A 26099-nucleotide genomic window follows, 5' to 3' on the forward strand; every position below is an offset into this window, starting at 1 on the left:
TGAAGAAAGGGAAATTTTTGAGATTTTCCAACTCTCTCCCTCCCTCCCTCCCTCTCTCTCTCTCTCTCTCTCTCTCTCTCTCTCACACACACACACACACACACACACACACACACAAAATCAAGCAAATGATACAGCATTATTCTGTTGCACATCAAATTAAAGCTTGTGGTGGATGCTCGAGTGAAATACACCAAACAACACCGTATAATCAGGAGTTCATTTATTCACCTCTTCACACAAGTAAGGCTTACAGAGAACTGGATGGTGGAACTACAAAAAGATAATGTTTTTCTAGGTTCAAAGATGATGCTCAGATCGATACTGGTGTCGATCTCATTGGCGCCACATAGCACCCCCCTCCACCCCCCCCCAACCCCCCCACTGTATGGTGTACTCCTGAGAGGCCGGCGGGGGGGTGGGGTGACTATGGCGTTGGCAGGGGTGGTCCGTGGGAGCCGAACCACAGTCAGCTCGACAGCATCGTCGGGGAGCTTTGAAGGAAGGTCCGGCCACCGAACCTGGAAGTCATTGAAGCGCTTGGCGTCGTACTGGGCGTGCTTGTCGTGCAGCAACAGGTAGGCCGGCGGTTTGCGGGAGGAACGGAGCGACGACGACGATGTCTCCATTGGGTGTGGCGAACACACGAAGCATGTCCAGGTCGACGTCGGGCGAGAGGGGAACACACTTCACCAGGTGGCAGGGAATGGCGGAGGTTGGGTCATGAGCACCGGATGAAGGGAAACACATGACGAACAGTGTTTCATCGCATAGTATTATAGAGATGTCATGGAATATGTCCGGGGGGACAGGCACAAACACCTCGAGCGTGGGCACGTTCAAGATGAGGGGGCCATGAGAAATCTCGACACGGCGAGGCAGGCGACGGGGGAGACGTCAAAGGGACCGGAGAAGGGCCCAGTGGCAAGGGCATGATCGAAGGTAAGCTCGACATGGGGAGCATGTGATTACTCGATGGAGTAGAGGGCGAGGTCAGAGAAGAGCTCGAAGACAGGAGCTGGAAGTCACTCAACTGAGTGAGTACGTCCGATGTGGAGGGAATGGTCGGAGCATCATGAGCCATGACAGTGAGTGGCGTGGTTGTGGCCTGAAGGGGGGTAGAAGCGGGCTCGACATGAGCAGGCTTAAGTCTATTGAGCTGTAACAGCTGAATCTTTTATCTGGATGTCATAGGTGTTGGCTGAGCGCCGGAGGACTCGGTACGGGCTGGTATATGGGGATTGGAGGGGAGCACGGACAGTGTCATCTTGGAGCATGACGTACTCACAATTGTTCAGAGATTTCTGGACGTGATCCTTAGGGCGATAATGGCTGGCAGACAGAGGGATGTGGAGGATGATGTGACGTCTGACGAGGTCCACGAAGGAAGGTAAGTGAGACTGAGGGAGAGAAGCAGAAGGGCTCACAAGTTCGCCATGGAGAACGATGTTCTGGCCGTATACAAACTCGGCTATTGTGCCTTTGAGGTCTTCCTTATAGATCGCACAAATGCCGAGTAGCACAAGGGGAAGGGCCTCCGTCCAAAGAGAGTCGTGGCATCGAAGAGCTGCCTTGAAAGTGCGGTGCCAGCACTCAACTAGCCCGTTACTTTGTGGGTGATATGCTGTGGTATGGATGCGCCGGATGCCGCAAATGTTACAAATCTTGTTGAACAGTGCCGATTCAAATTGTCTGCCCTGGTCAGTCATGATGATAGCTGGACATCCGAAACGCGATACCCATGACTTGACGAAAGCTCGAGCAACAGTTTCTGCCGTGATATTGGGGAGGGGGACAACCTCGACCCAGCGAGTTGTTCCATCAATAGACGAGAGAACACATAACGAAAGCCGTTAGAGGGGGGAGGGGGAGAGGGCCGACAATGTCAATATGAATATGCTGGAAATGCCCAGGAGGGATCGAAAAGGCGCCAAGGGGGAGTGAAGTGTGCTTGTGTACTTTGCAGCGTTGGCAAGCGATGCAGGGGCATGCCCATTGCTGGCAGTCCTTGTTGACATTTCTCCACACAAAGCGCTCCGCTACGAGGTGGGCGGACGTACGAACATCGGGGTGGGCTAAATTATGCAATGCATTGAAGACAGCTCGATGGAATGTGGTTGGGATGAGGGGGCATAATGTGCCCGTACTGTCGTCGCACCAGATCTCACCAGAAACGAAAGGGAAGGTGGTGCGGACGAAGTGTAGTGAAGAGGTAGAGTCTGAAATCAGGTTTTGCGTGTCCTCATTGGTGGGTTGGAGGTTAGGCAGTTCAGAGAGGTCTAACAGCGAATGAACGGCGTCGACTCGTGAAAGGGAATCAGCAACTATATTGTCAGCACCCTTTATGTGTCTGACATTGGTGATGAACTGAGATCTGAAGTGGCGAGGAGGCGGGTCAGCTGGCGGGTTTGAAATGGCCGCAACCAGGGGTTTGTAGTCTGTTAAAACATCAGTCTTAAAATACTTGATCGCTTTGTAGACCGCAAGCAACTCCCTGTCAAACGCGGAATATTTCCATTGTGCATTGGTGAGCTTGCGGGAGAAAAACTACAGAGGTGAAGTTTGGCCGTCGACTGTCTGGCTAAGGACAGCGACGATGGCAGTATCGCTCCCGTCTGTGGTGATGAAACGCTGTGCATTGGGATGAGGATGCGCGATGGTGCAGGCCTTGGCAAGAAGATTTTTGAGGGCAGTGAAAGAGTCAGTCATAGCAGCGGTCTATGGAACGGGCCAAGATCCAGAAGCTTTGGTGCCTGCCAAGGCATCCGTCAGTGGAGCCTGAATCTTCGCAGACCGAGGTAGTTGTCGGCGATAATAATTAACTGTCCCCAGATAGCGCCAGAGCTCTTTGAATGATTAAGGTCTGGGTAGGTTTAGTATTGTTTGTACTTTGTCAGGGGGCGGTGAAATGCCGTCGGCAGAGATCCAAAAACCAAGCAAAGTGACAGCGGATTGATGTAGCTGCAATTTGTCCTGGTTGGTCTCGATGCCTGCTGCCGTGAGAGTGTCCGTAGCAGTTTGCACATGTCGAATGTTGGCCTCAATGGAAGAGTTGAACACAAGAATGTCATCAAGATATACAAAGCAGAATTTTAGTCCGAATAGCACTTCGTTGATGAAGCATTGCCAGGTCTGGGTTGCGTTTTTCAGACTGAAGGGCATGAATTGAAACTGAAATAACCCGATGGGGGTGGTGATTGCTGTCTTCTCGATGTCCTCAGGAGCCATGGGGATCTGATGGTAGGCACATTTGCAATCAATGACAGAGAATGTGGTCGCACCTGCGAGGGAACTGTTAAAGTCAGCAATGTTGGATATGGGGTAGGTGTCCATAATTGTTCGTGTGTTTAGTCGACGGTAGTCTCCGCACATGCGCCAGGACCCGTCTTTCTTGGGTGTCATATGAATGGGCGTATACCAGCTGCTGGCAGAGGGTTCGATGACGCCAGAGCTTAGGAGTTCAGAAATCTGCTTTTTAAGGTCGGAGAGGCACTCGGGACAAAGTTGTGGTTTACTGGAGATCAGGGGGCCTGGCGTGAGGTGAAGCTTGTGAACCGTGCCGTTGGTGATGACGGAAATGTTGCCGGCGGCACAGGAGGCGGTTTGTTTACAATGTGTGGCGGGCGGGGTAGGTGAGGCAAGGTCATGGTGTTCGGAGCCTCTCGGCGGATCCGATGGGAGCCGAGGTGGCAAAGTGTCCCAGGAATCAACGTGACAAGATGGCCGCCAGCCCGAAGCAGTGGCACCGTGGTCAGGTGAGCTGGGTAGAGCTCGTGAAGCGTTAGTGAGTCCATTGTCCAAGGGTGCAGACTGTGGCAGCACGGTCACGGGCAAAGCGCTAGGTGCGAGTGCACTGTTTGCGTTGTCAGTGGTGGTCGCACAGCGGCGCGCAGGAGCCAAAGTTGTATAGTTTGAGGTGCTGTCCGCGAGGGGAAGGGTAGGAGCTGTCAGTTCAGGAACACGTGAAGCTCGTCGCGCATGCGCACTCGTGTATGGCCGAGTGTCAAATGCTGCCGTGTTAGGGAGGTGTGGTCCTGTGGAACTGTCAGTACACATTATGGTAGACTTGATAGCACAGTTGCGAGGGGTAGCAGAAGGTAAGCACACAGAGGCTCGATTGCTGGGACTACAAGCAGATTTGGTGCACTTACTGAACTTGCTTTGTCCTTGCTGCAGTGTCTGTAATTCCTTTGCTGTGTTGGAGAGCTGGAGCTGAATTTCGTGGAGCCGGAGGGAGAGCTCGAAGTTTTCCTTGCATAGGCAAGCGACGTTTTCAAGATCGACAAGGCACTTGTGCGTTGTTTCTTGTAACGTCTTCGACAGAGGCGAGCATGTACAGATAAGATGAGCCCGGACCAACGTGTCACAGGGGGGGTTTGCTCGACAGAGCACAGGGGAAGTGAGTTTTGGATGGGTGATGAAACACGGTGTTTCGCACTAGGTCCAGTGAAAGTTTGTGGTGTCGCAAGAAGCCAATGCCTAGTATAGGTTCGTCAATTTCGCACACTAAAGAAGTCCAATCGAGTTTGCAGTTTGTGGAGAGTGAGACGACGTGTGAAGTTGAACCAGAGCACTGTAGTTTAGTTGAATTCATGGCTTGCAGTGAAGTATGATGAGGGCGGATATTCGATGACGCTAAGGACATGAGCAGCAGTGAAACATCGGCGCCTGTGTCCACTAGGAAAAGGTATCCCAATGAAATGTCTTTAATGTAAAGTCGTCCACAATTATCCATTCGTTCCCAGACAGAATGTAGCACTGGGGGGTGCCTGTCATGTTGTGCGCAGGAGGTGTTTGGGAAGTAGCAGGTGCAGTTCCATGCCGCCTCACCAAACCGTGTGTGGAAGTAACAGTACGGGTGGTGCGGTTGCATTTTCTGCAGAACGTTTGTTGCCAGTGGCGGTGGCTGAGTTTCGGTGGTCGCAGCAGGCTCAGTTGCAGGAGGGGGCGTGACCGTGGGCAGAGCCGGTGACATCCCAGTAGCTTGTTTACTGCTTTCTGGAGAGAGCGGAACGGTCGGCACAGTGCGGCCCTGGCCACGTCCGGCCACAGGACGATGAGCCTGAACCTGAGACTTGTCAGGTAGGCAGTGGCTGGCGAAATAGAGCAGTGATGCATTGTGTAGCTTGTTAGCAATTGTCACTGTTTGCTCGACAGGTTCGGAAGACCTCTGAGCCAGAGCGAAGCAGATGTGAGGAGATAGTTTACCTGACCAGATGGCAAGGAGAGCTGTGTTAGAGAGTAGATCAGCGCTGAACAGGGCGCATAGCTGTCTCCAGAGTTGGGAAGGTTTGTCGTTGCCTAGTTGCTCGACGTGGAGCACTTGCCGTATTGCCACCTCAGTTGAGCGTGCAAGCCGACGTAGAACTGTCTCTTTGGCTAGAGTGAACCGGGTAGATGATGCTGAGGCATTGACCAGGTCAGCAATCAAGTCCTCCTGGTCGTACAGGTGGGTGATGAGGCACAGAAACCTGGCTGACTCGTTGAGTTTGTAATGGTTGAACACTTCATCCACAATTTTGAACCAGGTTGTTGCTCTGTCGGGATTAAACGGCAGCAGCGTCGGTAAGCATTGTAGAATATTTGGAAGAACAGGTTGAGTTGAATTCGTCGGTACACTGCCTGAAACAAGCTGTTGTTGCTGTAGTATTCCAGGAGAGTGTGCCTCCCGGGGATGTGGCGATGATGGCTGGTCATGTGGCAGCGTGAAGGTGACGCGTTGTGGTTGAGCACAATCCATCGCAACACAGGAGGCCAATGCAGGTGAGACACCGTAATGTGTCGATTGCGGTTTTGGAAGCTCAACACGTTGTGGTTGTGTTCGGATTGATGTGTAGCGGAAGACCGGCGCGGATGAGTCACCGGGATGTGCTGAGAACAGTAGCGGAAGCTCGACTGGTGCCGGCTGTCCAGAAGCACAGTGTGGAAAACGATGTCAAATGTCGGACGGAATGTGTGAATATTCACTGTTCGTAGTCACTCCACTCAAAACGGTGTGCGTATAAGGTGAATGTCGTGGCACAAAACACTGAGATGTAGCCGTGAGACGGAGATGGAGGTCAGGCACAGATAACAAGTTATTGTTCCTGTTGCAGGACGAGATTTCGAAGCAGGAAGGCAGCTTAACTGAGGCAGGCGCAGGCATGGATGCTGAGGAGGTTGCCCCGTGAACAAAGCAGTTCTGGCCATGTAGCAGGAATCCACATGGTACTGCACGAATTGCGGCGTGGCAAATCGTTGTCCTGGCGGTGGTAGGTTGTCCAACGAAGCATTTGCAGAAATCGGCATTGGTCCCGCACTGCAAGGAGATCCGTAAGACATAAGTGCACCGTCGATGAGGGAGGGCACATGTGGTGGGAACAAAGGCATCAGGTAGCTGAAGTCATGCACACTCCTAACCTCACTTATTGTTGCAGGCTCGAAAACGTCAGCAAAATCATCGAGTGAGAGGCATCGTGTTGCATTCCTGGGAGGTGTACATCGCCCGCAACACGATGCATGTTGATCACAAAATCCGGCGTTAGGCATTGGGGCGAAGTCATTGTTCGTATGCTGTGTCAAAATAACACATGCGAACATAACTGATGTGGAGGCTGCGGACACAGTAAAATGGCAAAAACGGAAGACGTTACAACTCGGGGTCACAAGTGTGGGGATTGAGATGTTACGCACGGTAATATCGAATCCAACGTTAAGTATTCGCTCGTTTATAATGAATTAATTATAACAAATGGCAGATGTGTTGGTCATGCATTGCGGATGCAGTGAAGAGGGCGGTAAGGCAAGCGGCACTGGAATGCGGCTGGTTATGCCGTGGCACAGAAACGAAGTGTCTGGAACTACCAAGGAAAGGTAGCAGCGGCGTAAATAAGTTGCTTGTATCACATCAGTAACGTAGAATTTCCACTTGAGGTGGCGTGATGATGACAGTTGTGACACCTTGGACACAGATACGTGCAGCGTGATCGTCAGGGTATTAGTTGTAGCTGGTAGTAACGGCAAAGGATCGTCAGCAGTCGGAGGTGGAATAATGACAGGAGCATCTCGTTGCATGTCGTACTCGGTCGGTGTCGGTTGCAGCATGTTGTACGTCGCAATTTGCTCAGTTGTTCAGGCGAAAATGTATGTCATGAAGCAGTCTGCTGTGTAACACTGAGTAAGATGGGGTCGAAACCAGAATCTGTCTCTATCAAAGGGTGACCTGGTGTACAAGACAAGGTCAGCAACACAGTATTCACATAACAGTTTGAGTAGAAGAGATCGTGTGTGCGATCGTGAATGTGAAACTCAGTACTCGTGGCGGCGGAGTGAGAACATGTTCACTGCTGTATGAAGCATTAATATGGCTGAAATCGTCTTCTAGGGTGAGTGAACAAGTTGCGGGCGCGATCGAGTAGTGAACAGCCGGGCGGTAAGCGTGCATAGTGTCGTCGAGTTGTTGACAAGATGCGGATGCGGTAGTCGTGGCGGGATCGTATGTCACGCAGCTGTTTGTTTTGACTGGGTCAAGGTCAGTGAGCCAGCAGGTGGTGGCCATGATATCGCTGTCGGTAGGGGTTGGGCAGAGTCAGTCCAGCTCGGGTGCTGCATAGAGGGAGGCGTGACACGTCCAGTGATGCACTGAGAAACAGCCGGCATTGTCATTGGTGTACTTGGTGCATTGTCGTTGATTGGTAGGATGTCCTATACGAAATTGTTCCTGTGAATTCGACCAGGTATGCAATTAGCCATAGTTCGGAGTTCGTGTGAACTGGGATTTGCAACATAGTCCCCGTTTGTTGCAGTCCATTGTTTGGCATGATTGTCTGGTGTCAAAGCACTGCGCAAAGTTAATGCATTACACAAAAGCAAGTCAAAATCATCCAAATTAATCAGCAAAGGAACACTGCACTGCCTGGAAGTGAAATTACCGACGCGTTGAGCGGGTTTCGACAGATGACGTGTGTGCCTCAGTCGCATTGTCGAAGTGTGAGAAGGTGACGAAAGTTACCAAAAAGCACAATTCACACAAGAGTCGGGAATTTACCCACTAATTACACTTCCTGTACACTGCATCCAGATCCAGCACGATGTGAAGTCGATGGACGTAGAAATCTGACAAAGGGTTGCTGCATTGTTTGTCCATGGCAATGTTCCAGTACACATTTCTGGCGTCATAAACGGTGTTCGTGAGCATTGGGGTCACCAGTATGGGGTCGAGATGTTACGTACAGTAATATCAAACCCAACATTAAGTATTCACTCATTAATAATGAATTAACTTTATTTTGATCATTTGGTACAAACACATCCACTCAAATACAGAGTTCGGAACATACTGAGATCAACAGTTCTCAAAGAAGTTCGTTCTCAAAGATGAAGCGGTTACCTCTTGCAGTCGATAACTGCCACAAGCTTAAACCTAGACCATTACAGTGACATAACTTTCAACTTTGTAGCACCAATACCTTTGAAGTTACAGACGCTTTGGCTGCATGTTAGTCTCAGAAGAATTAGTTGTTGTTTCTTGAAATCAGAAAAACAAATTATCTGTGCATTGAAAGGGTATAACTTTTGTATCTCTCAGTTACTCCATTGGTACCAAGTGGTTATAATTAAAGTGAAGCTGTTCACAGAGGTTCAGTGTGGACTGGAAAAGCTTGGTAGATATGCTAATGCGTTAATGTGGAACCAATTTACACTAGAAAAATGATAGTTCCAATTTTGGCCACCAAGTGCAAATCTGGTGCTGTACAGCATCTCATCAACATCACCAGTGCTCGTATTGAAGACACTGTGTAAGCAGTGGTTAATAATAAAATCAACATTACGCCTTTGTCTGGAGTTTGCAAGCATTTTTTCATGGCTACAATACCTGCTCTTTGAAATAGTAATCATGGAGTGTGTAACATATATTCAGCAGGGCCACATAAGTAGTTTTTAGCTTTGTCATTTGCTGATGCATTTGTGTAGTAACCCAAAGTCCATACAGGCACTAGTATTCCTGAGGGAGACATAATGTTGGGGCTAAGGCAGAGCACACCATTGCTAAATTCATTCATTCATTATGTTATGTAGATCCCGTCAGGAGGGAAAACTGCCAGGGATGTGGAATGAGTCAAGGCACATATTTAAAAAAAATAAAACAAGTAAATCATTAAAAAAAATGTTTCACAACATGGTAGTATTATGAAAAGAGTAGTTGCTACTCACCATATAGTGGATACGCTAATTTGCAAATAGGCACAACAAAGCTTTTGGCCATATAGTCCTGCATCAGAATAGACAACATAAATATAAACACTCACACAAACACAACTCACACACATGACCACAGTCTCTCAGTCTGCCATCATATATATATATATATATATATATATATATATATATATATATATATATATATATATATATATATATATATATATATATATATATATATATATATATATATATATATGGGTCTGTGTATGTGCAGATGGATATGTGTGTGTGTGTGTGTGTATGTGTGTGTGTGTGTGTGTGTGTGTGTGCAAGTGTATACCTGTTCTTTTTTCCCCCTAAGGTAAGTCTTTCCGCTCCCGGGATTGGAATGACTCCTTACCCTCACCCTTAAAACCATTCATCTTTCCCTCTCCTTCCCTCTTTCCTGATGAAGCAACCGTTGGTTGTGAAAGCTTGAGTTTTGTGTGTGTGTGTGTGTGTGTGTGTGTGTGTGTGTGTGTGTTGCAACTCAGCATCTCTACTATATGGTGAGTTGCAACTCTCCTTTTCATAATACTGTCATTATTCGACCCTGGATTTTCCATTTATATCATAACATGCTGCTTTATTATGTACACTGTTACTTGTCATACATTTGAGGGAATATTGAATAGTTGTAGGTAAACAACTAGAACTCTCTCAAATACAGATTTATTCACACTTAGCTTCTACACAGATACACGTCCGGAGGCTAACTGCCATTAGCGTCCAACATCCTGCCCAAAGCTCTCTCCTCAAAGATAGCACACTTATGCACAGAACATGGCACTCTACGCCACATAGCCCCCCCCCCCCCCCCTGCACAGTATGGAGTACGTCCCTGTGAATGGGGGGGGGGGGGGGGGGGGGGTTGAGAAGTTAGGAAGGTAACGTACAGTTCTTCTGCATCAGGCGGAAGCAGTCGACTGGTAGGAGACCGAGGGGGAAACCCGGTACGTCGACGGTGAAGTCAGCAAGTGACGCCCGTCCTGGAGTGGAGGTGTAGCACTTCGTCAGCCGGCAGGCGGAGAATCACCTTGCCAGAAGGCCTAACAAAGGCATGCAAATTGCCACACGCAGCAATTCTGCTCAATTTAAAGCGGCGCACCACACGAGATTCTTCACTTCCTCCCTCAGTATTGTCACACGCGAGTACCACACACACCGTATCGCCATCTACGACAACAGATAATTTATGTATGTCATCAGGGTGCACATGTGTTGTGAATTCTTGGATGGCACCTGTACGAGCAATGGTAGGGAGGCAGGGAGGTGTGGGAAAGCCATGGCAGGGGGAAGCATCTGCTAAGAGGGGGGTGGCAGGTGCACTGGACTGCGCAGGAGACAACCTCGGGTGATCAGCTGACAGACGAGGGAGCGTGACCGAAGGCAACGAGGAGCCAGTGTGGATTGAACGGCGTGACAAAGAGCTGTCACACGAAGATGGTAACACAGTGGTAAAATCCGAGTGGTTGGCAGTTTGACTGCGAGGGCTGTGAGGAGTGAAGCCCCAAAAAGATTGGCCACTCGAATTAGATGAACGGAGAAGGAGCAGTGCTCGGCAGAGAAGCACGCTGTGGAGAATCAATACCCGAATGCATGGTGTGGGAACATGGATGGCCGCTCGAAGCAGGAGTGGGAGAAATAGGGACAGAATCAGGGAGGTTCACCTGAGGCTCAATGAAAGCTGGTTTCACTCGGTTGAGTGAGACCGTGGTTACAGAGTCTTTTATGAGGAGATCCATGTTATTCTCAGAGCGTTTAAGAACCTTGTAAGGACCTGTGTAGGGCGACTGAAGCGGGGCTTTGACTGAGTCGTCTCTGAGAAACACGTACTCACAAGAGTCTAGCGTGCGCGGTACGTGCACGCACGGAGGTGTATGAGCAGTGAATTTTGCTGCAGTGCAAGCGCACCTGCTCGAGAAGTGAGGGGAGTTCAGAGGGCCATGAAAGTGTGGTCGGAGTGACTAATTCTCCAGGCAAAACCAGAGGTTGGCCATACACAAACTCAGCTACGGAACCCTTGAGGTCTTCCTTGAAAGTCACACAAAGGCCAAGAAGCACGAAGGGCAGTGCCTCTGTCCATGGTGAGTCATGGCAATGCAGGGCAGACTTTAAGGTGCGATGCCATCGCTCGACAAGCCCATTGCTTTGGGCGTGGTATGCAGAAGTATGAATTTTGACAATACCACACATTTTACATAACTCAGAGAAAACTGAAGACTCAAATTGTCGCCCCTGGTCAGTGGTGAGGTAAACAGGTGAGCCAAATCTAGAGATCCACGAATCTAAGAATGCTCGACTTACTGTCTCAGAGATAATGTTCAGAATAGGCACAGCCTCAGCCCACCGAGTCATCCTGTTAATAGCTGTAAACAAGTAACGGAAACCCTCGGAGGGGGGCAAAGGGCCTACGAGGTCGACATGAATATGGTGAAGCCAGCCTGGCGGTTGGGCAAAACAGCCAAGGGGTGGAAAAGTGTGCCTGGAAACTTTGTTCTGTTGACACACCATGCATGCCCTTGCCCAAGACTGACAGTCATGGCGCATGTCTCTCCATACAAACCGTTCAGCTACCAGACGGGTGGAAGCTTTGACACCGGAGTGTGCTAATGTGTGTAGTTTGTCAAAGACCTGGCATTGAAGGGGCTTAGGAATGAATGGCCGCAACGTACCAGTCGATTCATCACACCACACTAAGTCAGATATGCCAGGGAAAGTAGAGCGTACCGGTTGGAGAGAGGAGCTGTAGTCTGAAATTAACTGCATGGTTTCGGGGTCTGCCGATTGCAACCGAGGTTGTGACAGCACCAACACGCGAGAGAAAATCAGCGACCACATTGTCCACTCCTTGGATGTAGCGAATGTCATTTGTAAATTGCAAGATGTAATCAATGTGACGAAAGCGTCGTGGGGGCGGATCAGCCGCAGGATTTTTTATGGCTGGAACCAACGGCTTGTGATCAGTGAGCACATAGAAATCTCGTCCCTCAACATCAGTTCTGAAGTGTCTTATGGCCTCGTAAACTGCAAGTAATTCTCTGCCGAATGCTGAGTATTTCTTCTGCGCGTTGTTTAGCTATTTTGAGAAAAACTGCAGGGGGGTCATAACATCGTTGTATGTCTGACTCAGTACTGCGCCGATAGCATTGTCACTAGTGTCAGTAGTGATAAACATTGTGGCTTCCGCACGTGGGTGAGCAAGAGTGACAGCGAAGGCCAACAGCTGTTTGAGTTCGTTAAATGCCTTGTCCATGACTGGTGTCCATGATACCCGGCGGGTGCCAGAAGTTTGTGGGCCAGCGAGAGCATCTGTGAGAGGAGCTGCACCGCGGAAGCAGCTGGCAAATGTTTCCGGTAATAATTAAGTGTTCCAATGAACCTGCATAATTCCCTACAGGTCTGAGGGCGTAGCATCTCGAGAACAGGCTTGATCTTGTCCTGTGGTGGTGTCAGACCGTCCGATGACACAACATAACTTAGGAATGTGACGGATGACTGGTGCAATTGAGTCTTTTTATTGTTCAGTTCAATACCAGCGGCTGCTAAAATAGCTGTCATGACTTGAACACACTCCTCACTCTGTTCCAAAGTAGAAGCAAAAACCAATATGTTGTCCATGTATACGAAACAAAAGTCTAGATGGGATAAAGTTTGTAGATGAAACGCTGCCACGTTTGGGGGGCGTTTTTCAACCCAAACGGCATAAATTGGTATTGAAACAGCCCGAAGGGAGTGCTTATGGCAGTCTTTTCAATATCCTCCGGAGCCATAGGAATCTGATGAAATGCGTGCTTACAGTCCAAAACAGATAAGTACTTTGCACCTGCGAGCGCATAATTGAAGTCTGCAATGTGTGGGACCGGATATTTATCAATGATGGTGTAGGCATTTAAACGCCTATAGTCTCCGACCATACGCCAAGTACCATCTTTCTTTTGGTCAAACAGGATAGAACTAGCCCAGCAACTGGAAGAAGGTTCAATTATTCCCTTTTGTAACAGATCAGCCAATCGTTCTTTTGCAATTTTCATAAATTCCGGCTTGAGGCAGCTTGGGCGTTGCGATATGGGCGGCCCATCGGTTAGAGGTAACCGATGAACTGTGCCATTAGTGACTACTGCAATACGTGGCGCGGCACGACAGTCAGATGTCTGTGAAGTGGAGTAGGCTGTGGCGGATAGGCCAAGCTGTGGCGCTGAGGGCACGGAAGTAAGTACAGGTGTGCCACCCGCTTGTAGGCTGCGTAAAGGCCGCACACGTGTTAACATGGACGAGGTTGGTACACTGGTTCTTGGTAGCGGGCTGTGCCGCTATGAGCGCTGTAGGCATGAGTGGGCGTGGCCGAACAGCAGATGGCCGTAATTCATTGCCACAAGCTTGGCAAGTTAATTGTCCATTCGGAACGCAAGGAGCATGAGCACTCGGGCATACACTATCATTACGAAAGGGGGTGCTGACACAGTTTACAGAGTTCACAACATTGTCGTTAACGTGCGCGGGCATGGGAACACCAGATTGGCATGGACTGACCTTGTCTGTAGCTGACGAGTCGTCTGCTTGTAGTGCCGTAAGGCGTTGTTGTGTGGACGCCAACTCGTGGTGTATGTCGCGGAGATGCAGCAGCATTTCCGTACATTCTATCCGCAACTTCAAAGACTTGGCGCACTCCACTAGCCATTTGTTTGTCCAAGATTGCAGCTCCAAGGATAGGTTTACACACTTCTTAGCACAGCACACATGTTTGGTGTTAGCCGAACTGTCACTCGGCGAAGCGAAAGGAATATGTTTGTTAAGGGGGGAGGGGGGGGGGGGTAAAACACAGTATTTTGCACAAAATCTAGTGACAACTGACAACTGATAGTGCTTGAGGAAATCAATTCCGAGAATAGGTTCTTCAATTGTTGACACTAGAAACGTCCACTCCAGCTTGCACTCGGGCGAAAGTTTCACTGTATACTAAGTGGAACCCAAACACTGTAGGGTAGACAAGTTCACTGCATGAAGTACTGTTTTGTGTGGTTGCACTTTATTGGTTGCCGCAAAGAGATGTCTGTGCCAGTTTCTACCAGAAAACATACACCTGATCGTAAATCGCGAACATAGACTCGACCACACTTACTGTTATTGTCCGAAACGAAGTGCAACGTGGGATGGTGACCATTATTTACATCGCAGGAGGTGGCACCGTAGCCTACCTGCGGTTGGAGTTTGGGTAAGAACATGGTGACTGGCATTTGCGGGCTTGCTCCCCGAATCTCGCGTGGAAGAAACAGTAAGGTTGGGCGGGCCTGTGCTCCTATGGGTAGTTGCTAGGTGACAGAGTATGTACCTCAGAGTCTTCCACAGAGGCCGATGCACTGTCGTTGCGGGGAGTTGAAGGTGCAGGCAGGGCAGCTAGTTTAACAAACTTGTTATTAGCAGCACCAGACAAGGGCGTGGCATCAGAAAGCGTCTTAGTGTGGTCACGTCCAGAATGCAGTGCACAGAGCTCACGTTGCCTGGCGGAGTATGCTCTGTCGGCGGCGCGTAAACGTTCATTTACTGGCCTATCTTCATACGCAGAGATTGCAGTCTGGACAGGCAAAGGCAGCTTTTCAGTCCAGATTTCTGCGAGCGTGTCATCAGGCATAACTTGCTCATCGACGAGAAGACGGATGCACCGCCACAGCTGGTATGGAGACCTGTCGCCGAGACGCTCTTTGTAGATGAGCTGTCGCACATTTTCTCTCCTGGTTTTAGAGACGCGCTCCAGTATTGTCTGTTTTGCCACAGCATACTTCCCTGCTAGGGGGGTGCTTTGACCAGATCGTAAATTAAATCGACGTGGTCGTGAAGATGGTTCATGAGGCAGGCGAAGCGTGCGTCGTCAGACATTGAATGTTTGCTCAACCAGGTTAAACCAGAACTCCGGGTGAGTGGGTTTGAAGTCTGGTAATTTCGGCAGATTTGGCACTGCAGTCACTGCGGAGGTGCGCCTATTATTTCGGACGGAAGTAGAGCATGCAGAAGATAGAGAGTCCGAATTATTGGCGTCCCGTAATGCGGGAATCGCAAAATTCACTTGACGCCGGGCGGGGGGGGGGGGGGGGGGGGGGGGGGGGCGGCTGAGAAGCAACGGACGCTCGAACGGTGTGAGGATCATAGTCAAAATGTGCATTCTCATTGACGTGGTAGCTCGGAGAGAAGCCACAAGTGCTTGAGTACGCCGGTGAATGTCCGTTATGCACACAGTATTCACTCGACCGTGAGTGGTGGGGCTGGTTGTAGACGTCAGAGTAATTACTGTCCAGCACAGAATTGTTGACTTGATTAGAAGCAACACAAGGATCCCACACACGTCCACTAGGATGCACACTCGGTGTGATATTTGCTGTTTGGCGAGCATTGAACACCTGTTGACTAGCCGGCGCGGAAGGATACACACGTGGCGGGAACTGATTCGAGTTTGAAGCTACTACTGGATTTTCCAAAGTAGCAAAACCTCGCTCGACGCCATGAACTATATTGAATTGTGCGTTTGACACAGGAGTAGGAATGTTCCGACCAACACTCTGTGGAGAACACGTGGGAAGGTCTAGGCTAACAAAGCCGGAGTCCACGACCGTTGGTGGTTGGAAGAAACTGGCGGCACTCGATGAATTCCACTGCATGTTCTGGCTGAAGGATTCCGAAGATTCTTGCGGCAGGTCCACTATGATGGCAGGAGTGCTGGAGAGATGTTGCTGCAATCTGTGTGGCGGTAAATGCTGAAAGGCCATTGACTGGAGCTGAACAAAGGCCCTCACGATCGCGGAGAAACCCGACGCGGTAGGCGTGTAAATAACCTTCGGGCGGTAACTCGGATGCGTATTACACAAAAACGGGGTCACCAGTGAGGGAATATTGAATAGTTGTAGGTAAACAACTAGAACTCTCTCAAATACAGATTTATTCACACCTAGCTTTTACACAGATACACGTCCAGAGGCTAACTGCCATTAGCGTCCAAAATCCTGCCCAAAGCCCTCTCCTCAAAGATAGCACACTTACGCACAGAACAAATGTCGATATTTATGGTGCTCTACACCACACATTTTTAATTTTCTTTTGACTTAGCAGTATCTATGTTTAATGTAAGTAGACAATGACCAACATTCACAAGCCCAAACTGTGGACTGTTCAAAATTATTTTCATATGCTTGCTTCTTTCAATATAACTCCTGAAGCAGGTTGGTTTCTAATATTAGACATTAAAACCATTTGAAAATGGACCTGAAGGTCTGAAACTAGCTGTGTACATCTACAGCTGAGACAGGACTTTCCATACTGTGTTAACAATAAGATATATTTCAGTGTCCATTGGAGAGACGGTGATGACAGTAATATTCCACCTGGTGTGTAAGATATATGAGATGAGAAGTACTGTAAAATTTTGAGGTGAATGCGAAGGCATAAATATTACCAAACTATCAGTTTAATAAGTCATTGATGCAAAATACTGACACCAATTATTTACAAAAGAATACAAAAAATGTATAGATACTACCCTCTTAGAAGATCAGTTTGGGTTCTAGAAAAATGTTGGAAAACATGAGACTGCACTGACCGTATGACTTCTCGTAGAAGATAGGTTAAGGAAAGGCAAATCTATGTTTATAGCTTTTGTAGAATTAGAGAAAGCTTCTGACAATGTTGACTGGAGTACACTCTTTACTATTCTGAAGGTTCTTGTTGCTGTGGTCTTCAGTCCTGAGACTGATTTGATGCAGCTGTCCATGCTACTCTATCCTGTGCAAGCTTCTTCATCTCCCAAAGCCTACTGCAGCCTACATCCTTCTGAGTCTGCTTAGTGTAAGACATTTCCAGGGGCAGATGTGGACTCTGACCACAATCTATTGGTTATGAACTGTAGATTAAAACTGAAGAAACTGCAAGAAGGTGGGAATTTAAGGAGATGGGACCTGGAGAAACTGAAAGAACCAGAGGTTGTACAGAGTTTCAGGGAGAGCATAAGGGAACAATTGACAGGAATGGGAGAAAGAAATACAGTAGAAGAAGAATGGGTAGCTTTGAGGAATGAAATAGTGAAGGCAGCAGAGGATCAAGTAGGTAAAAAGACGAGGGCTAGTAGAAATCCTTGGGTAACAGAAGATATACTGAATTTAATTGATGAAAGGGGAAAATACAAAAATGCAGTAAATGAAGCAGGCAAAAAGGAATACAAACGTCTCAAAAATGAGATCGACAGGAACTGCAAAATGGCTAAGCAGGGATGGCTAGAGGACAAATGTAAGGATGTAGAGGCTTATCTCATGAGGGGTAAGATAGGTACTGCCTACAGGAAAATTAAGGAGACATTTGGAGAAAAGAGAACCACTTGCATGAATATCAAGAGCTCAGATGGAAACTCAGTTCTAAGCAAAGAAGGGAAAGCAGAAAGGTGGAAGGAGTATATAGAGGGTCTATACAGGTGCAATGTTCTTGAGGACAATATTATGGAAATGGAAGAGGATATAGATGAAGATGAAATGGGAGATATGATACTGCGTGAAGAGTTTGACAGAACACTGAAAGACCTAAGTCAAATCAAGGCCCCGGGAGTAGACAACATTCCATTAGAACTACTGACAGCCTTGGGAGAGACAGTCCTGATAAAACTCTACCGTCTGGTGAGCAAGCTGTATGAGACAGGCGAAATTCCCTCAGTCTTCAAGAAGAATATAATAATTCCAATCCCAAAGAAAGCAGGTGTTGACAGATGTGAAAATTACCAAACTATCAGTTTAATAGGTCACAGTTGCAAAATACTAACGCGAATTCTTTATAGACGAATGGAAAAACTGGTAGAAGTCGACCTCGGGGAAGATCAGTGTGGATTCCATAGAAATGTTGGAACACGTGAGGCAATACTGACCCTACGACTTATCTTAGAAGAAAGATTAAGGAAAGACAAACCTATGTTTCCAGCATTTGTAGACTTAGAGAAAGCTTTTGACAATGTTGACTGGAATACTCTCTTTCAAATTCTGAAGGCCGCAGAGGTAAAATACAGGGAGCGAAAGGCTATTTACAATTTTTACAGAAACCAGATGGCAGTTATAAGAGTCTAGGGACATAAAAGGGAAGCAATGGTTGGGAAGGGAGTGAGACAGGGTTGTAGCCTCTCCCCGATGCTATTCAATCTGTATACTGAGCAAGCAGTAAAGGAAACAAAAGAAAAGTTCAGAGTAGGTATGAAAATCCATGGAGAAGAAATAAAAACTTTGAGGTTCACCAATGACATTGTAATTCTGTCAGAGACAGCAAAGGACTTGGAAGAACAGTTGAACGGAATGGACAGTGTCTTGAAAGGAGGGTATAAGATGAACATCAACAAAAGCAAAATGAGGATAATGGAATGTAGTCAAATTAAGTCGGGTTATGCTGAGGGAATTAGATTAGGAAATGAGACACTTAAAGTAGTAAAGGAGTTTTGCTATTTGGGGAGCAAAATAACTGATGATGGTCAAAGCAGAGAGGATATAAAATGTTGACTGGCAATGGCAAGGAAAGCGTTTCTGAAGAAGAGAAATTTGTTAACATCGAGTATTGATTTAAGTGTCAGGAAGTCGTTTCTGAAAGTATTTGTATGGAGTGTTGCCATGTATGGAAGTGAAACATGGACGATAAATAGTTTAGACAAGAAGAGAATAGAAGCATTCAAAATGTTGTGCTACAGAAGAATGCTGAAGATTAGATGTGTAGATCACATAGCTAATGAGGAGTTATTGAATAGAATTGGGGAGAAGAGGAGTTTGTGGCACAACTTGACTAGAAGAAGGGATCTGTTGGTAGGATATGTTCTGAGGCATCAAGGGATCACCAATTTATTGTTGGAGGGCAGTGTGGAGGGTAAAAATCGTAGAGTGAGACCAAGAGATTCTGAAGGTAGCAGTGGTTAAATACAGGGAGCAAAAGGTTATGTCCAAGTTTGACAGAAACCAGACATCAGTTACAAGAGCCAAAGTGCATGAAAGGGAAACAGAGGTTGAGAAGGGAGTAAGACTAAGTTGTAGCCTATCCCCTATCACTTTGTACACTGAGCAACCAGTAAAGGAAGCCAAAGAAAGATTAGAAGAAGGAATTGAAGTTCAGGGAAAAGAAATAAAAACTGTAAGATCTGCCAATGACATTGTAATTCTGTCAGAGAGAGCAAAGGACTTGGAAGTGGAGTTGAAAAGACTGGACGTGTCTTGAAAGAAAGATATAAGATTAACATTATCTGCTAATTAATTAATAATTTTGAGGATAATAATTACAATGGAAATTTGCTGGCACTGAACAAGAGGTACAACAATAGTGAGTTCACTCAGCAGTGTGTGTCTCAACTAATTTACGCACAGTGACACACACTCCAGACACTCGGGCTTATTATTTTTCATATACACGAAAAATCTATAACATATAATATTGGAGTATTAGATGATAGTTTTTTGAGCCTTGAATTTATTTACCTTGTCTTCTCCTTTGAGGACAATATAATGGCATCCAGCTTGCTCTGCTTAAATTTCTTGCTTCTCCAAAGCATTACAGATACCAGTAACGCAGATATATAGATCAGGTGAAATAAGGAACTAGTAAATGAAGTTGACCTCTTACTATAAGAATTAATGTGTTTCACATTATTTCAGAACTAAATTGAAATCAATGTTCTCTTTCTATCAAGGACAGTAAAAGACAGACAGTATAAATTGATAAAACATCTGGTAGGAGTTTTTACAAACATAAGAAAATTAATGTTCATCTTTTCTCACTAGCTCCACAGGTTAATTGTTGTGGTCATATTGCATTTTAATTTTTTCCATAAACTACTTAGATAAATGAACAAATAGAAATAGAAGGAAAAATAAAAACCATAGGTTACAACTAACCCTCTACTGTAAACTGGCATGGTCCATGATTGCTGGACTACAGTATACAATTGTTGGTGCTCTCTCTACCTAAAATTATAACAAGTTAAATTTTATTTCCAGGTATAACTTATATTGTATCTTTGACCTTATCGGGGTTTAAAATAACTTTATTATGGCCAGTCTTATTGTAATGTATACCCTAGATGTGCCAGCTCTCCCTTTTACATTTTTATTTACATACTCTGAAAGTTTAATTTTCCATGTCCATGCTGTACCAAAGGCAGCTCCATTATTGTGAAGTGACCACTACATGCCTCTTTCAGGCCTACACTCACACTTGTAAGCGATGTTTATTGTGCACAGACCTTGTAAGTCTGTTGGTGCAACATGGCTTTGCAGTACAGTTTTTTTCCACAATTTTTAGATAATTACAAATTCCATGTCATCAAAATGTCCCTAGAGCTGCTCTGTTGGATAGTGTGTATAGGCAAGTGTGTGGCTGAGAGTTTACAATGCTGCAGGGGAAAGACCCATCATTACTACCTTTGGTTCTGGTGCCACATCGAGCATCATATACACTCCTGGAAATGGAAAAAAGAACACATTGACACCGGTGTGTCAGACCCACCATACTTGCTCCGGACACTGCAAGAGGGCTGTACAAGCAATGATCACACGCACGGCACAGCGGACACACCAGGAACCGCGGTGTTGGCCGTCGAATGGCGCTAGCTGCGCAGCATTTGTGCACCGCCGCCGTCAGTGTCAGCCAGTTTGCCGTGGCATACGGAGCTCCATCGCAGTCTTTAACACTGGTAGCATGCCGCGACAGCGTGGACGTGAACCGTATGTGCAGTTGACGGACTTTGAGCGAGGACGTATAGTGGGCATGCGGGAGGCCGGGTGGACGTACCGCCGAATTGCTCAACACGTGGGGCGTGAAGTCTCCACAGTACATCGATGTTGTCGCCAGTGGTCGGCGGAAGGTGCACGTGCCCGTCGACATGGGACCGGACCGCAGCGACGCACGGATGCACGCCAAGACCGTAGGATCCTACGCAGTGCCGTAGGGGACCGCACCGCCACTTCCCAGCAAATTAGGGACACTGTTGCTCCTGGGGTATCGGCGAGGACCATTCGCAACCGTCTCCATGAAGCTGGGCTACGGTCCCGCACACCGTTAGGCCGTCTTCCGCTCATGCCCCAACATCGTGCAGCCCGCCACCAGTGGTGTCGCGACAGGCGTGAATGGAGGGACGAATGGAGACGTGTCGTCTTCAGCGATGAGAGTCGCTTCTGCCTTGGTGCCAATGATGGTCGTATGCGTGTTTGGTGCCGTGCAGGTGAGCGCCACAATCAGGACTGCATACGACCGAGGCACACAGGGCCAACACCCGGCATCATGGTGTGGGGAGCGATCTCCTACACTGGCCGTACACCACTGGTGATCGTCGAGGGGACACTGAATAGTGCACGGTACATCCAAACTGTCATCGAACCCATCGTTCTACCATTCCTAGACCGGCAAGGGAACTTGCTGTTCCAACAGGACAATGCATGTCCGCATGCATCCCGAGCCACCCGATGTGCTCTAGAAGGTGTAAGTCAACTACCCTGGCCAGCAAGATCTCCGGATCTGTCCCCCATTGAGCATGTTTGGGACTGGATGAAGCGTCGTCTCACGCGGTCTGCACGTCCAGCACGAACGCTGGTCCAACTGAGGCGCCAGGTGGAAATGGCATGGCAAGCCGTTCCACAGGACTACATCCAGCATCTCTACGATCGTCTCCATGGGAGAATAGCAGCCTGCATTGCTGCGAAAGGTGGATATACACTGTACTAGTGCCGACATTGTGCATGCTCTGTTGCCTGTGTCTATGTGCCTGTGGTTCTGTCAGTGTGATCATGTGATGTATCTGACCCCAGGAATGTGTCAATAAAGTTTCCCCTTCCTGGGACAATGAATTCACGGTGTTCTTATTTCAATTTCCAGGAGTGTATTTCAGTATCCAAGGCCAGCCTGTACTTCAGCATCATGTCAAGATCTCACCAAATTGCAGGTTACGTCCATAAACATTTTCACCTTTTATGTTTTTTGTTGTAACAAAGTCTAACATTCCTCACCACTACAAATGAATAGAAAACTTTTGGCTCATGGTAAGCATCTGCACCTTCACTCACATTATCACACATAAATGTAACCCTTTTACAGAACAAACCAAGCATTTGATAATTGAATGGTTCCTCTTGATGTCTGTTTTGTCAATACATACATGGTTTCACATAAAATACACAAAATAAACATTACAATTCAACATTATTTGATTTAACCTAAGCACAGATAAGCCTACACCTAAGTGCTGCTGACATGTCAGGTACATACATGGTACAATTTATACATACTCACATCTAGATTCATTATAACATTTATAACTCGTGCAGTAAACAATGTTTCAGTACCACTGTATGTCCTTTAAGATTTCATTTTCATCCTTAGGACACATATAACATCTCATGACATTTTAAATACACAGTACCTGACATTTTCTTTGACCCATAGAATAACAATTATAATCATTCTTCCAGTTTCATGCATGTATGCATAAACCACTAGCCTCACATTTTGACCGACTCATGCACCTGTATATCCAGGTTGCTAATGAAAGAGAAGAAATCTTCATTATGTGTTAACCATTTCAAGCAAACATATCTACGCTTATCCCCACCTCTCTCAAGTCTGTTGTCTACTAGGAATCTGTCTACTGATCTACAGGGAATGGAAAGAAGCATATTTTATCCGCTGCTGAAATTCATCACCTACACACCATAGACTAATTGAGTAAACTGTACTTTCAACATTGCATCCCAGTCAGCAATTGTGATAATCTAATATACCATAAACTATCAGCCTCGATTGTGGCAATGAAACCAACCTTTACCTAGGTTTCAGCCCAAATAATTGAGCCTTCTTCAGAAGATATACCTGAATATATAATTTCTCTAAGAGGGCATGGCCTAGAAATGAAACTAAAACAGCCTGAATAGGTGTAGTCACATTTTAAAAATGCGGTACATAAGTACTAAGTCAACACCAAGACTTAACTTAAGCTCTGGTGTGTGCCTCGTCTCCATGGACGCAATGCAGTGGGCCTCGGGAGCTCACGTGAAACGCCTATTCAAGCAGTTTTAGTTTCATTTCTAGACTATGCTCTCTTGGACAAATTATAGATTCAGGTATATCTTCTGAAGAAGGCTCAATTATTTGGTCTGAAACCTAGGTAAAGGTTGGTTTCATTACCGCATTTGAGGCTGATAGTTTCCTGTAAATTGAGTAAACTCATTGTGCACACGTCTTTGTGTCTTTTTGAAACTACCTACTCAGTGTTTGCTAAACTAATTGCAGAATTATGAAAGTGCGGTGTCATATAAGTCATCAGTATTAATTGTCTGAAACTACCTGTAGTGAGTGTAATTCAGTGTACCTAACTTATATCCCTATCTTCAGGATACCACTTCTGTGTATATAATATATTTAAATATGTCACTACAAAGATTGTGCTGAGAAAATATTGTAGGAGAATGTTCAGGTAAGTCGTGATCCCTTGTAAATGCACCATGAATATTCATATTTGGCACTCATATCAGTAGCTTCCACTTTTTGCTATGTGGTCCCCACCCCTATTTTTTATAAGCTCACAAATATTCAGAGCATCTCTCTCATTTCAACTAATCTTTTTTAATCCCTTCATGTCCATAGTATGATTACACCTGCAATTAATATGTGTTATTGTAGACAGGCACAACTCATTATCTTTCTTAGTTTGTCCAGAATGTGACCATACTCCTACAAGTATTCTTTCTTTCATTGTATATAGATACTTTCCTTGTAGTATTTTATTTATTTTGTATATAACTGCCATGTAAATTTGTATATACTGTAAATTATAGTGTAGTGTACAGGCAGGTTTCTGTGGTTAGTCATTCTTTCTTCCTCTGTGAATTTTCTTTGATTTTAAACCTCATTACTGTTTTAGTTTCATTGTTATAGTGGAGGCTATTTCATTGAAATAGTAATTGTGTTAAAACCTTTAGAAATGTAGCTTATTTGGTGGCTAGGTGCCAAGTTTGTGTGGGATCCAGCACGCTAAGCGGCTTGTTGGACTGAACTGTTTCTGTGCATGCACTGAGGTTGCTGACCCATGTGTTAGCTCCTACTATGACTGTGTGTCCTCTCCCTTTCATAATGCTGCTTCATGTGTTTACATCTCAAGCTCATTATCACATTGTATTTGGGAAATGTACATATTTTAGAAAGAAACAAGAATCACCACAATCATGTTCGATTTTCGGGGTTTATATAGCCTTTTGACATCAGACAGAATCTTAAATTACTGTAATTTACATTGCTTCCATTTAAAAACATATAAATAAATAAAATGAAAATTTTCATTTAAAACTAAGTGAACAATTGTTGTGTACATATTATACTGAAATATTTCATTTGTTCATGTAAAGTACTTCAAGTGAGGTTTTGTCATTGTCCAATTATTTTAGTGTACAAGTTCTCTTGGATCCTTCTGTGGATATAGTCCCTTGTCGTTTCCACTGTTAGGATAGGCTAATCTACCATGTGTAGAAGTATGAAACTGGAATTTGGTTGCAATAATTATACATCTATTGTTTGAAACTGATAAACAATATTTTATTCAAAATAATTTCCATTGCTATTTATACAGGGTGATAATAATTCAAGTTAAACTTTCAAAATACTGTAGAAATGACGCCACTGGTCAGAATGACATCAAATTGCAACTGAATATTATCAGAGAAGGGGGGAAACATATGGCAAAAGAAAAGAAATAGTGTGAAAATTGATCAATAGATGGTACTGTATGTGTCAGAATACATAAATGAAAACACCTGTCATGCACACAACTCACTGAAGTTGATATAAAAATGCCAGGTGCACGGCTTTTCCTCCTTTCGCATCTGCAGTGTTTGCCATGACTGTCTCAATGCAGGATCGTGCTCTGCTTGCAAAGCTGTATTACAAGAATGATGACTATGCACGGGTCACTCTGCAGACATTCCAGACACTGAAGGGTTTGAAAAAAGGCATTGGTCTGATGACTGCCGTGGGTCTGGAGAAAATGATTCGGAAATACGAAAAGACAGGTTCTTTTGGTGTGTAAGCTGGTAGAGGAGGGAAACAAATTGATTCAATGTCAGTAGAAGCAGCAATGCAGGAGGAGATGAGTGGTGGTGTGTAAATGCGTAGTGCACAGAGAATTGCCCGAACATTGGGCATACCTGTGAGCATGGTGCGTAAAATCCAACATCCTTCTTTGCCATCCATTCAAAATTACCCATGTGCATGAGTTGCTACCTGTTGACCTGCCAACAAGAGAGACCTTTGCTTTAGAATTTCTTGCTCACATGGAAGTGGACAATGATTGACCATGGAAGATTTTGTGGACAGACAAAGCCCACTTCCATCTGACAGGATATGTCAATACACAGAATTTTCGAATATGGGAAATGGAAAATCCACACACAAATCAACCAGCCCCACTTTATCCTGAAAAGGTCACTGTGCGGTGCCAGTTTATGGCATCACTTGTCATAGGGCCATATTTTTTTAAGAGACAGGTGCTTCTGGTCCTGTTACCTGTACCATCACTGGTAAGTGCTATGAGTGTCTTTTGTGCAGCCACGTCATTCCAGCTCTCCAACTGTGTAGATGGAATCATTTTTGTGCAAGATGGTGCACATCTGCACTTTGCAAAGCCAGTGAATTAGCTGCTGAAGCGCCATTTCGGAAATGCTAGAATTATCAATTGCCATTTCCCAACATCCTGGCCGTCCCGATCACCTGATCTTAATCCATGTTTCTTCTGACTGTGGGGCTATCTGAAAGATGTTCTGTTCAGTGTTCTGACTGCAAACTTAGCTGCATTGAATGCATGTATTGCGCAACACATTCTGAGCATGATCCTGGAAACA

Source organism: Schistocerca serialis, chromosome 1, assembly GCF_023864345.2.
Source record: "Schistocerca serialis cubense isolate TAMUIC-IGC-003099 chromosome 1, iqSchSeri2.2, whole genome shotgun sequence".
NCBI lineage: Eukaryota > Metazoa > Arthropoda > Insecta > Orthoptera > Acrididae > Schistocerca > Schistocerca serialis.